The sequence below is a fragment of the Sorex araneus genome, chromosome 8, assembly GCF_027595985.1.
Source record: "Sorex araneus isolate mSorAra2 chromosome 8, mSorAra2.pri, whole genome shotgun sequence".
Lineage (NCBI taxonomy): Eukaryota > Metazoa > Chordata > Mammalia > Eulipotyphla > Soricidae > Sorex > Sorex araneus.
In genome coordinates this window covers 53,519,758-53,530,712 of record NC_073309.1, presented here as the reverse complement: position 1 = coordinate 53,530,712, position 10,955 = coordinate 53,519,758, and positions in this window count along the sequence as shown.

Genomic DNA, 10,955 nt, shown 5'->3' with positions numbered 1-10,955 from the left:
CAAGACGAATAGCGGCGCCTTTCTGGGGTCCGAGGAGGCAACAGGGAAAAGCAGAACCGCACCTGCCGGGCAGACCGGGAGGGAAGGCAAACTCCTTGCAGACACAGGAGGCACAGGAAGGAGAAGTTTCTCTTGGTACCCGTGGGGGTGGGGAGAGCAGGGGGGAAGGAGCGTGTGAGGGCCTGCGAGGGGACCGAGGGGGACTGTTATGTCCCGGGAGGGGAGTTCACTCGCACATTCACCAGACCAGACTCGGGGCTGCAAATGCAAGGCCTCTTTATCGCTAGTTCGAGCTAGGGTCCGAGTCTCATTACTGGTGCCCGCTCGAGCAAATTGATGAGCAACGGGATGACAGTGACAGTGACAGTGAGAAGTTGGGACCTTCTGGTGGGGGAAACCAAGACTTAGGCCTGCTGAGTTTCGGTCTTCAAGTGGAGCCTGTCACGGCTCCACTGCAGCCTCACAGGGCGTGTCCTGAGACAGGGTCCGGTGCTGTTTCCTTCTGCAGAGGTGGCCCACCTTGTGGGCGTGTCATTTCTCTCTTGGCTACACATCCCCCAGGAAATTCTCACACCCCCCACCAGTGCCAACATATGGCAGGCTCCTGGCACTGTTCTGGTGGTGGCGGTGAGTCGGCGACCTGCTCGTGTTCATGCCTGAGGGTCACTGCAGGGACTGTTGATCGAGAGCAGTTGTGGACATGAAGCTGAGGTGGGAATGTGACGGCGTAGCTCTGTGTTCCAGACACAGGGAGGGGCCAGAGAGTGGGCACATAAATGAGGCTCTTGTCTTGCTTTCAGACAACCATGGTTCGATCCCTGGAACCACACAGGACCGCCTGAGCACCACCAAGTGTGGCCCCAAAAACCCCAAAACAAAAACACAATTAAAATCAGGTGAAGGGGCTGGAGTGCTAGGACTGTGGGGAGGGCATTTGCCTTGCATGAGGTTGACCCAGGTTCGATTCCCAGCATCCCATATGGTCCCCCAAGCACCGCCAGGAGTGATTCCTGAGTGCAGAGTCACAAGTAACCCCTGAGCATCGCCAGTGTGACCCAAAAGGCAATAAATAAATAAATAAATAAAATAAAACCAGATGAGGTTGGAGGTTTCCCACACTGGATGGGGGTTGGGATGGATGAGGCGGGTATCGGGGGTCAACTCTGTGGTAATAGGCAGAGAACAGAGTGCTCGTGACAAGCATGAGATGGGGCATAGAGATGCTGAATTATCACACTGCACCCCAGAAATGTAGACAATCTTATAAATTGATGTCACATCGACAAGAGAAATTTATTTTATTGGTTGAGATGCTAACAGGGCTGAATATGGGCTTTGCACACAAGAGTCTCTGGTTGGATCCCCAACATTGCAGGTCCCTCGAGCACTATCAGGAGTGACTCCCTAAGCCTTGAGCTTAGGAGTGGCCCCAGAGAAACACCAGATGTAGTTCAAAAACAACAAAACAGAAAACCCCAACAATCCTTCTTCTATTTAAACATTTTTTAAAAAATTAAATCACTGTGAATTATAATGTTATTCCAGGGGCTGAAGGATATACCGGGGAGGACCTCTGCCTTGCACAGGTCGCCCTGAGCTCGATCCTCAGCATCCCATATGGTCTCCCAAGTCACAGCCAGGAGTAATTCCTGAGTGCAGAGCCAGGAGTAACCCCTGAGCATCACCAGATGTAACCTCTCACCCCCCCCAAAAAAAATGTTGCTCTTATTTGGGTTTCAGGAGCACAGAGTTTCAACACCAATTCCTTCACCAGTGTCCACCGAAATTCTTATTTTTGTGTGTCTTATTTTGATTCTTTTGGGGGGGAGGTCACATCCGATAGTGCTCGGGTACCAAAGCTGGGGCTCCCACAAAGGAAGCATGTGCGCAGCCCACTGAGCTCCCTTACCGGCCCCTAAAATTTTAATTTAATAAAAGAAATCAGGGCCGAGAGAGAGAGCAGAGTGGGCAGGCACCAAGCACTGAAGCCATCTATGGGTCCCAGAGCACTGCCAGGAGTGTCCCCTGAGCACAGAGCCAGATTAAACCCTGAGGACTGCGGGTGTGTCCCCTAAACAAAACAAAACAAACAAAAAAAGAATCAACAGTCTGAGAACTGAGCTACAGAAATGAGCTTACATGGCAGGCGGTGGGGATGGGGTGAGAGGGAGTTGGGGGGACCTGGGACACTGGTGCAGGGTGCAGTGTCTGTCGGAATTTGGTATGCATAAAACTATAATGTCAATCAACTTGTTTCAAATAAAAAACAACAATAATACCCAACAAAAGTGAGGAAGAAGCAATGGGGTCAGAGTGGTAGTACAGTGGGGAGGGTGTTTGCCTTGCCCTACATTTCTAGGTCCCATCCCCGCACCTTACGTGGTCCCCAGAGCCCACCGGGAGTGAGCCCTGCGTGCAAAGCCAGGAGTGAGCCCTGAGCACAGCGGGTGTGGTCCCCAAAGCAAAAAATAACAACCAAAAAGAATCAGCACTGCCTAGTCTATAAATGGACACTCAAGGCGAGTTAACTTTTTGATCATCACCCAACAGATTTCTAAAAATAATTTTTAAAAAAATAGCACAGGGATGTATGAAAGTGACTAGGAATAAAATAATGTACAATCCAAGCCCAATGACATCAGTTCAAGGCGGTGCATGCCCCAAAGAGCCACACCCAGGTTTTGTAAGCAGGAAGGAGAGACTAGAGCAGGGCGGGAGGGGTGAAGCCTCCAGCACCTGCTGGAGCGAGGCTGCCCGGCGGGCTGGGAGCCTGCACCACATTTTGTGGGTTCCCGCCACCTCTGACGCTGTTTTACACCCCTGACTGGTGAAATCAGACACTTGCTCTGACCCAGTGTGGCTGATTCACAACCCCCCTGACCCAGAAATGCCCAGAATTGGTTCAGGATTTCCGAGAGCACGCTCCCCCCTCCCCCTCTCCGCGCCTCCCCACCGCGGCGCCCCATCCCCGCCCCCTGCAAGGACTCAAGGCTGAAAAGTGTCCTGGGTGTGACGCCAGAGCTGGTCTGTCCTGCGTCCACTGCCCTCGCTAGGGGGACTGGCTGGGAGCCGAGGTCAGGGCGTGGGCCGGAGGCATTCCTCGCGCATTGCGCTCCTGATAGACATCTCATCGCCCGGCCAGGCCACCGCGGGCGCCTTCGTCAGGCAGAATGACAGGTGTCGACACTGCCACCTGTCACGTGCCGCACGCCTCGCTCGCACGGCTGGCTCCGACCAGGACAGCTGCGAGTGTGGGGGGAGGTGGCCCCTACAAGTCAGGGGGTGCGGGCGGTGGGTGGGGGATCCCAGTCGTTTTCTGCAGCTGGTACAGAGCCAGGATGTGAACCCAGGGAAGGTGAGTCCTGAGCTTCTGCACAAACCACAACGCACTCCAGGCAAGGGAAGGGAATGAACGCCTAGAGCTAGAAGGCGTTAGAAGAGGGGTTGCGGGGGCGGAGCAGGACAGGGGAAAGGGGAGGAGCAGAGGTGAGTGTTAGAGAAATAGACCTGAGGCCAACCCGGTCGATCCCCAACACCACCGCCCGGAGTCGCTCCTGAGCGCAGAGCCAGGTTGCATCCCTGAGCACTGCCGGGTGTGGCCACAAACCCAAGATAAATAAACATTTTATTTTATTTTATTTTATTTTATTTTATTTTATTTTATTTGTTTTTTGGGTGACACCCGGCGATGCACAGGGGTTGCTCCTGGCTCTTGGGCCTTGCAAGCGGCCCCTGCAGCATTAGCTCTGAGGCAGAGCCAGGAGTAAAGACCTGAGCACTGCACTGTGGAGGGAGGGAGGAAGGAAGGAAGGAAGGAAGGAAGGAAGGAAGGAAGGAAGGAAGGAAGGAAGGAAGGAAGGAAGGAAGGAAGGAAGGAAGGAAGGAAGGAAGGAAGGAAGGAAGGAAGGAGGGAAGGAGGGAAGGAGGGAGGGAAGGTGGGAGGGAAGGTGGGAGGGAAAGAAGGTGGGAGGGAAAGAAGGTGGGAGGGAAAGAAGGTGGGAGGGAGGTAGAGGGGAGAGAGAGAGGGAGGGAGAGGAGAGATGGAGAGGGAGGGAGAGGCAGAGGGAGTGGGGTGGGGAGCGAAGACCCTGGACCCCAGTGTAAGATGCGTTCTTCCCAGCACCCAGGAAAAAACTGAGCATCCACCGCTTGCTCTGCAGCGCCACCTGGAGGCCCATAGAAGAATTGTCCTGGAAAAGCCGTGGGCGAGGCTCCCCGCTTTAGGGGCCAGTTCCTGGCTAGTCTAACTGGGGGGCCTGATTCTTTTGGGGGTTGGGGTTTTTATTTTTTGGGGGGGAGTCACAGGGGTTACTCCTGGCTCATGCGCTCAGGAATCACTCTTGGTGGTGCCCGGGGGACCATATGGGATGCTGGGAATCAAACCCAGGTCGTGTGCAAGGCAAATACCCTACCGGCTGTACTATCGCTCCAGCCCCCCTGATTCTTTTTTGCCCTGGATTTTGGTCACGTCCGGTGATGCTCAAGGCTGATTCCTGGCTCTACACTCAGGAATCACTCCTAGCGGTGCTCAGGAGGCCATATGGGATGCCAGGGATCAAACACGGTTGGCAGCATGCAGGGTTTCGCCCTCCGGGCTATGCTATCAGGCCGGCCCCTTTTAGAGGGGTGGCGGACGGGGGAGGGGGCGCTCACTCTGAACCTCTCTGCACCTGTAACACGCACTGACACTCATGCTCAGTGTCTGGCCTTGCTCTGGGCATGGCTTGAATGCCAATAAGGAGGTCCTCTGGGTCGAGAGAGGTAAAACAGGGATGTGGGGGTGAGGGGGGTCTCCTCTTCCACGCAGCTGGCCCAGGTTTTCCCCTGAGCACCACCAGAACTAACCTCCATGCAATGAGCTGGGGAAAGCCCTTGAGTATTGTCAGCTGTCTCTACAGTGGGCTGGTAATTTGAAGAGTTGAGGATACCTGTGTATGGAATTACTTTATTGTACCAATGTTTGAAGTTTGAGGACCAGACAGAGAACTCGGTGGCCAGGAGTAAGCAGGAGGTCCCCCAGCGTAGCCAGAAGTGACCCCCATGTTCGCAGGGAGGAACCCCTGAGCTAAAACCAACCAACCAAGCAAAAACCAAACAAACGTTTAAGTTTAAGGCTTAAAAGAAAGTTTCATGTGTTTTTTTTTATTTTTATTATTGAAACACCTGTGAGATAGTTATAAGCTTTCATGTTTGGGTTACAATCACACAATGATCAAACACCCATCCCTCCACCAGTGCACATTCCCCACCATCGATATCCCCGGTATAACCCCCCCTTTCCCACCCTCTCCCTGCCTCCATGGCAGACAATATTCCCCATACTCTCTCTCTACTTTTGGACATTATGGCTTGCAACACAGACACTGAGAGGTCATCATGTTTGGTCCATTATCTACTTTCGGCATGCATCTTTCATCCCAACTGGTTCCTCCAGCCATCATTTTCTTAGTGATCCCTTCTCTATTCCATCTGCCTTCTCCCCTCCACTCATGAAGCAGGCTTCCAGCCATAGGGTAATCATCCTGGTCCTGGTATCTACTATCCTTGGGTGTCAGCCTGGACATGAAGTTTCATGTGGTTTTAAATACTTAACATTCAAAACTCCCTCAATCACAGTTTGTTCATCTCTGTACTTATACTCCATATCTGAAAATTGATTGGATAATAAATAATCTTTTTCTTTTCCTGTTTAAATTTATGTAGCTTCTGTATTTCCTTAGATGTTCCATGTAAATAAATCTTCAGTTGCAGAAATCTTTTATTTGTTGTTTTTTTTGAGGCCACATCCAATGGTGCTGGGGCAGGGGGTGCTCTTCGTGGTTCAGTGCTGGGGTGCCAGGAATTGAACCCAGAGATTTGCACTTGCAAGTCACATCCCTCGCTCCGTTTTCTCTCTTAAGTCTACATTATTTTATTTAAAATAATTTGGGGTCAGGGCTGGAGTGATAGCACAGCGGGTAGGGCGTTTGCCTCGCATACAGCCAACGAGGGTTCGATTCCCAGCATCCCATATGGTCCCCCGAGCACCGCCAGAAGTAATTTCTGAGTGCAGAGCCAGGAGTAACCCCTGAGCATTGCCGGGTGTGACCCCCCCAAAAAAATAATAATTTGGGGTCCAAGTCACAGAGTGTTAAAAAAAATTTACCAAGAGCTAACAGTTTAGGCAGAAAAGTCAATTTATTAAAAGAAAGTGTACTGGTCTGATGAAACAGCTGATACCTTCGCACATCTTTAGGGATGCTTTTGATCTGGGCTGTGTGAGGCAGGAAACTTCTGCACTCTGTAATTAGTCCTGGGAGGGCCAAGCAGGAAGCATGTACACAACTTGGGGGAAAAGAAGTTGTATATTAAATATTCTAAGCCAGGTGCATAAAAAGGATATAGACATGTAATTTGATTTTGGGGTGTTTTTTTTGTTTTGTTTATCTGTTTTTTGCTTTTTGGGTCACACCCGGAGATGCACAGGGGTCACTCCTGGCTCTGCACTCAGGAATTACTCCTGGCGATGCTCAGGGGACCATATGGGATGCTGGAATCAAACCTGGGTCAGCCACGTGCAAGGCAAACACCCTACCCGCTGTGCTATCAGTCCAGCCCCATCGACATGTAATTTGAATCAACTGCAAAGTGTTCTGAGCTAATCATATAAAAATGATAAAATAATTTTAGCCTCTCCCTGAAGGGAGTCGTGTGGTGTGCTCAATCCTAGGAATTTAGGAGGCAAAGGCACAGAATATATTTATGTCTTGCTGGGCCAAACTGATGAAGCAGGGTGCCTAAGCCACTTCTGGAACTGGGGGGTAGAATGCAGCAGCGTTGGGGCTTCCAGAACCTCCTGGACACAGCTGATTATCTTAGCAAGGAGGGTCTCAGCCTACCATGCCTGTGAAATGGGACTTGAGCCGGCATATTATTTTTTTCCATACTCGCTGATGCTCAGGGGTTGCTCCTGGCTCTGCGTTCAAGGATCATTACTAGGATCATTAGATCCTTGAAGGACCATATGCCATGCCAGAGATTAAACCTGGGGTCAACTGAACCTGGGATCGATTGCATGCAAGGCGGGCTCCCTACCGGCTGTACCTGAAAGGTCGGGAAAGGAAGAAACAGTCCAAGAGGAGGATTAGGCAGAAACAGGGTTTATTAGAAAAGAGGGTGGGGGGCTGGAGAGATAGCACAGCGGGTAGGGCGTTTGCCTTGCATTCGGCCGACCCGGGTTCAAATCCCAGCATCCCATATGGTCTCCCGAGCACCGCCAAGAGTTAATTCCTGAGTGCATGAGCCAGGAATAACCCCTGAGCATTGCCAGGTGTGACCCAAAAAGCAAAAAAAAAAAAAAAAAGAAAAAGAAAAGAAAAGAAAGAAAAGAGGGTGGTCCTGGCCAGACCCCACAGGCCTACAGAGAGGCTAAGAAAGATCACAGGCACCTGTGTTTTAGGTGTGTTTACATGGATGTAAAGGAGCCTGGGGACTCGAGGGATGCACAGCTGACTAGACCCAGGCTCTGTTTCTGTTGGTTTTATGGAGCTGCATATGCAGATTTCAAAGTGTCCATCTCTGGGCCAACCTAACAGTACCTTTGCTCCCACCCCCAAATGGGGACTTTACTAGATTACGTCATTTAATATACTAATCAATTATTTGTTTTCTTGCCATGTTTTCTTGTTTTCTGGTTGATTTTTGTCATTTTGGGGTGTGGGACTTTTTATCTGCTTTTGCTTTTTTGTAGGTTACTTCAACATAATGTAGAATTCCATTTAATAATGAAGCCAGTTTGGGACCCTCTGCGCCTAAAGACTTTGATTCCAGAGAACTTCTAACACATTTTGGCATCCAGAGCAGCTTCTTACAGCAATGCACTGGGACTGTGAGCTGGGCTACAACTCTGTGCTGCCCGGGGATGGATCTTTCCTCTCCACCCTGTTTTTCTGCATGGAAAATGGTGGCAGCAGCAATATCCACGTGGTGAGAGCCATCTTCTAAGACTCCTAACCCAGAGGTATATGGATTTTACACTTGGGGGCTCCTAGGGAATCATGGGAAGTGGGTGTAACCGGCACGCCCTAGGCCCAGATAAATCCGGAGCTGCTGAGAGTGAAACGGACCCTCTGCGCCTAAAGACTTTGATTCCAGAGACCTTCTAACACATTTTGACATCCAGTGCAGCTTCTTACAGCAATGCACTGAGACTGTGAGATGGGCTATGCAGTTTCTGGCAGAATTTTCCCTGGACTTTATACAGAAATCCAAAACTTAACATCTCTTAATTGTCAGCAATGTGAAACGATTCCTTTTTAGCAGTCCTGACTTTGGGGGGAAACTCTAAATAATAACAGTGAGTTTTTTGTTGAAATATTGAAGGTAGTCAAAGTAGCAGCCATTTCTCTAGACTGAACTAAGCAACAGCCCCATGCCAGCCGAGAAGAGGAAATATCCCTCTTGCCCGGTTGTTTCCTATTTTCAGGAGAAACGCAGCGTGGCGTCCACCATACTATGAGACGCAGGAAGGGGGGACAAAAAAGGAAAAGGAAAAAGGAAAAAAAAAGAGTTATGTACTTGGAGCAGTGGGGCTACATATCTCTTCATTCTAAGCAATGGAAAACTAATTATCAAATGCTTCCTTGGTAGTAGGGCTGTCCTTGGGGGGAAACTCCAACAACAATAGTGAGTTTTGTGTTGAAATATGAAATGTAATCAAGGTAAAGAGAAAATAAAGTGAAATTCATCAGTTATGCAGTTGGGGCGGGGGGGGGGGCAGGGGCGGGAGATACACTGGGGTTTTTGGTGGTGGAATATGGGCACTGGTGAAGGGATGGGTGTTTGAATGTTGTATAACTGAGATATAAGCCTGAGTACTTTGTAACTTTCCACATGGTGATTCAATAAAAAAAAAAATTAGAAGAAAAAAATAAAAAAATAAAAAACTTGAGTTTAAGCCAAAAATAATAATAATAATAATAATAATAATAATAATAATGAAGCCAGTTTAAATTTAAAAACCCTGGTATACATATGTGCTTTGCAACTGAATCTTACATACATATGGACTAAGGTTTTTTTAAAAAACTACTTTATTTTAAAATACATATTATATAATATATATATATATATTTTTGCTTTTTGGGTCACATCCAGCGACGCACAGGGGTTATTCCTGGCTCTGCACTCAGAAATTACCCCTGGCGGTGCTCAGGGGACCATATGAGATGCTGGGAATCGAACCCTGGTCGGCCGCATGCAAGGCAAACGCCCTACCTGCTGTGCTATCACTCCAGCCCCCATAATATATTTTAAATATATGTATATATATATATAAACCTTGATATATGTGTGCTTTGCAACTGAATAAATGCTAATTACATTTTAAATAAGAAGGCTAACTCTTCCTGCTAATACACAAGGAAATGAAGGAGCTGGAGCGAAAAGACTATTACCTGACACAGTTCTTCTGGGACCACCCTGTGACCCGGAACAAGACCAAGCTTCCCGCTCGCAAAACCTGCGCTCCAGCCTGTTGAAATAGCTCTGACTGACCGGGGCCAGCTTTGTCTATTGAGGCTTATTATTGCTCATTTTGTTAACGGGGCGGGTGCTCCTTTACCAATCTGGATAAAGCAAACTGGATCATGCAAACTGGCACCACCTGCTCACAGCCTTTCCGGATGCTAATTGCCATCCCCCCTGCCAGCTCATTGGCCCCACGCCTCCACCACTCCCGCTCCTCTATTGGCACTCCGGGTGTAGTCCAGCCTCCCTAACCAATAGGAATCTGCCCTGGACTACCCGTTTAGCCAATGGGGCCAGGGCAAGCCTTATAAAGGGCCGGGCACTTCATGCAGTTCCCCACACGCCCAACCAGGAGTGACTCCTGAATGCAGAGCAGAAGTAAGCCCTGAGCACCGCCGGGCGTGGCCCTAAAACCAAAAAAAAAAAAAAATACAGTTGGTACCTGGGAAAGAGTCTACTGCAATAAATAAGAGTCTACCACAATCGGGTAATTGTGGCAGGCGTCATTTCAACTGCATTCTCTCTGTCCACCAGATCAGGGAGGAGTTGGCAGATGCCCTGACATACTGCCATGAGAGTAATGTCATTCACAGGAGTATCAAGCCAGAGAGCCTGCTTCCGGATCTCACGGGAGAGGTGAAGGTCGCAGAGTTGGCTGGTCTGTGCACAGCCTTCTTTGAGATAGGTTGGTGGGGCACCGGGCTTGGGTGTTGGTTAGGAATGATTCAGCTGTTTTTTTTTTTCATATCTAATATTCAGATACCAACTTGGGTGTGTGTTTGAATACTGTCTTTCCTCAAGCATCTGTATAATATGTGTATTTAGATGTAAAGAATATGGTCTACAGGCCACAGATGTGGCTTCCTGGTAAAGTACATGTCTTGGGGGCCAGAGTGATAGTACAGCAGGCAGGGCATTTGACCGGGGTTTGATCCCTGGCATCCCATATGCCCCCCCCAGTCACACAGCCAGGAGTGATTCCTGAGCACAAAGCCAGGAGCACCACTGGGTGTGGCCCAAAAACAAAAACAAAAAAACACATCTTGCAAGACCAAGTTCTATCCTTAGCACCAACCCAAAATAGCAAAAACAAAAAAGTGTTTCAGTGATATCCTTTTTTAAAAAATATCTCAACATAATTTTATCAATAAGTTTCTATGAAAATAAATTAAGAACCAGGGCCAGAGCAATAGTGCAGCAGGTATGGTGGTTGCCTTGCATGAGACTGACCCTGGCTCAATCCCTGGCATCCCAGAGGGTCCCCTGAGTCTGCCTGTAGTAATCCCTAAGGAGAGAGCTAAGAGAAAGCCCGAAGCAATGTTGGGTGTGGCCCAAAAACAAGTACAAAAATTAAAGCAAACAACAACAAAAAATAATTATTTCTCAGTAATTCCAGCAATGTATTTTATTTGTCAGTAATCTAAAAAACAATACTCATTTACTTGGTT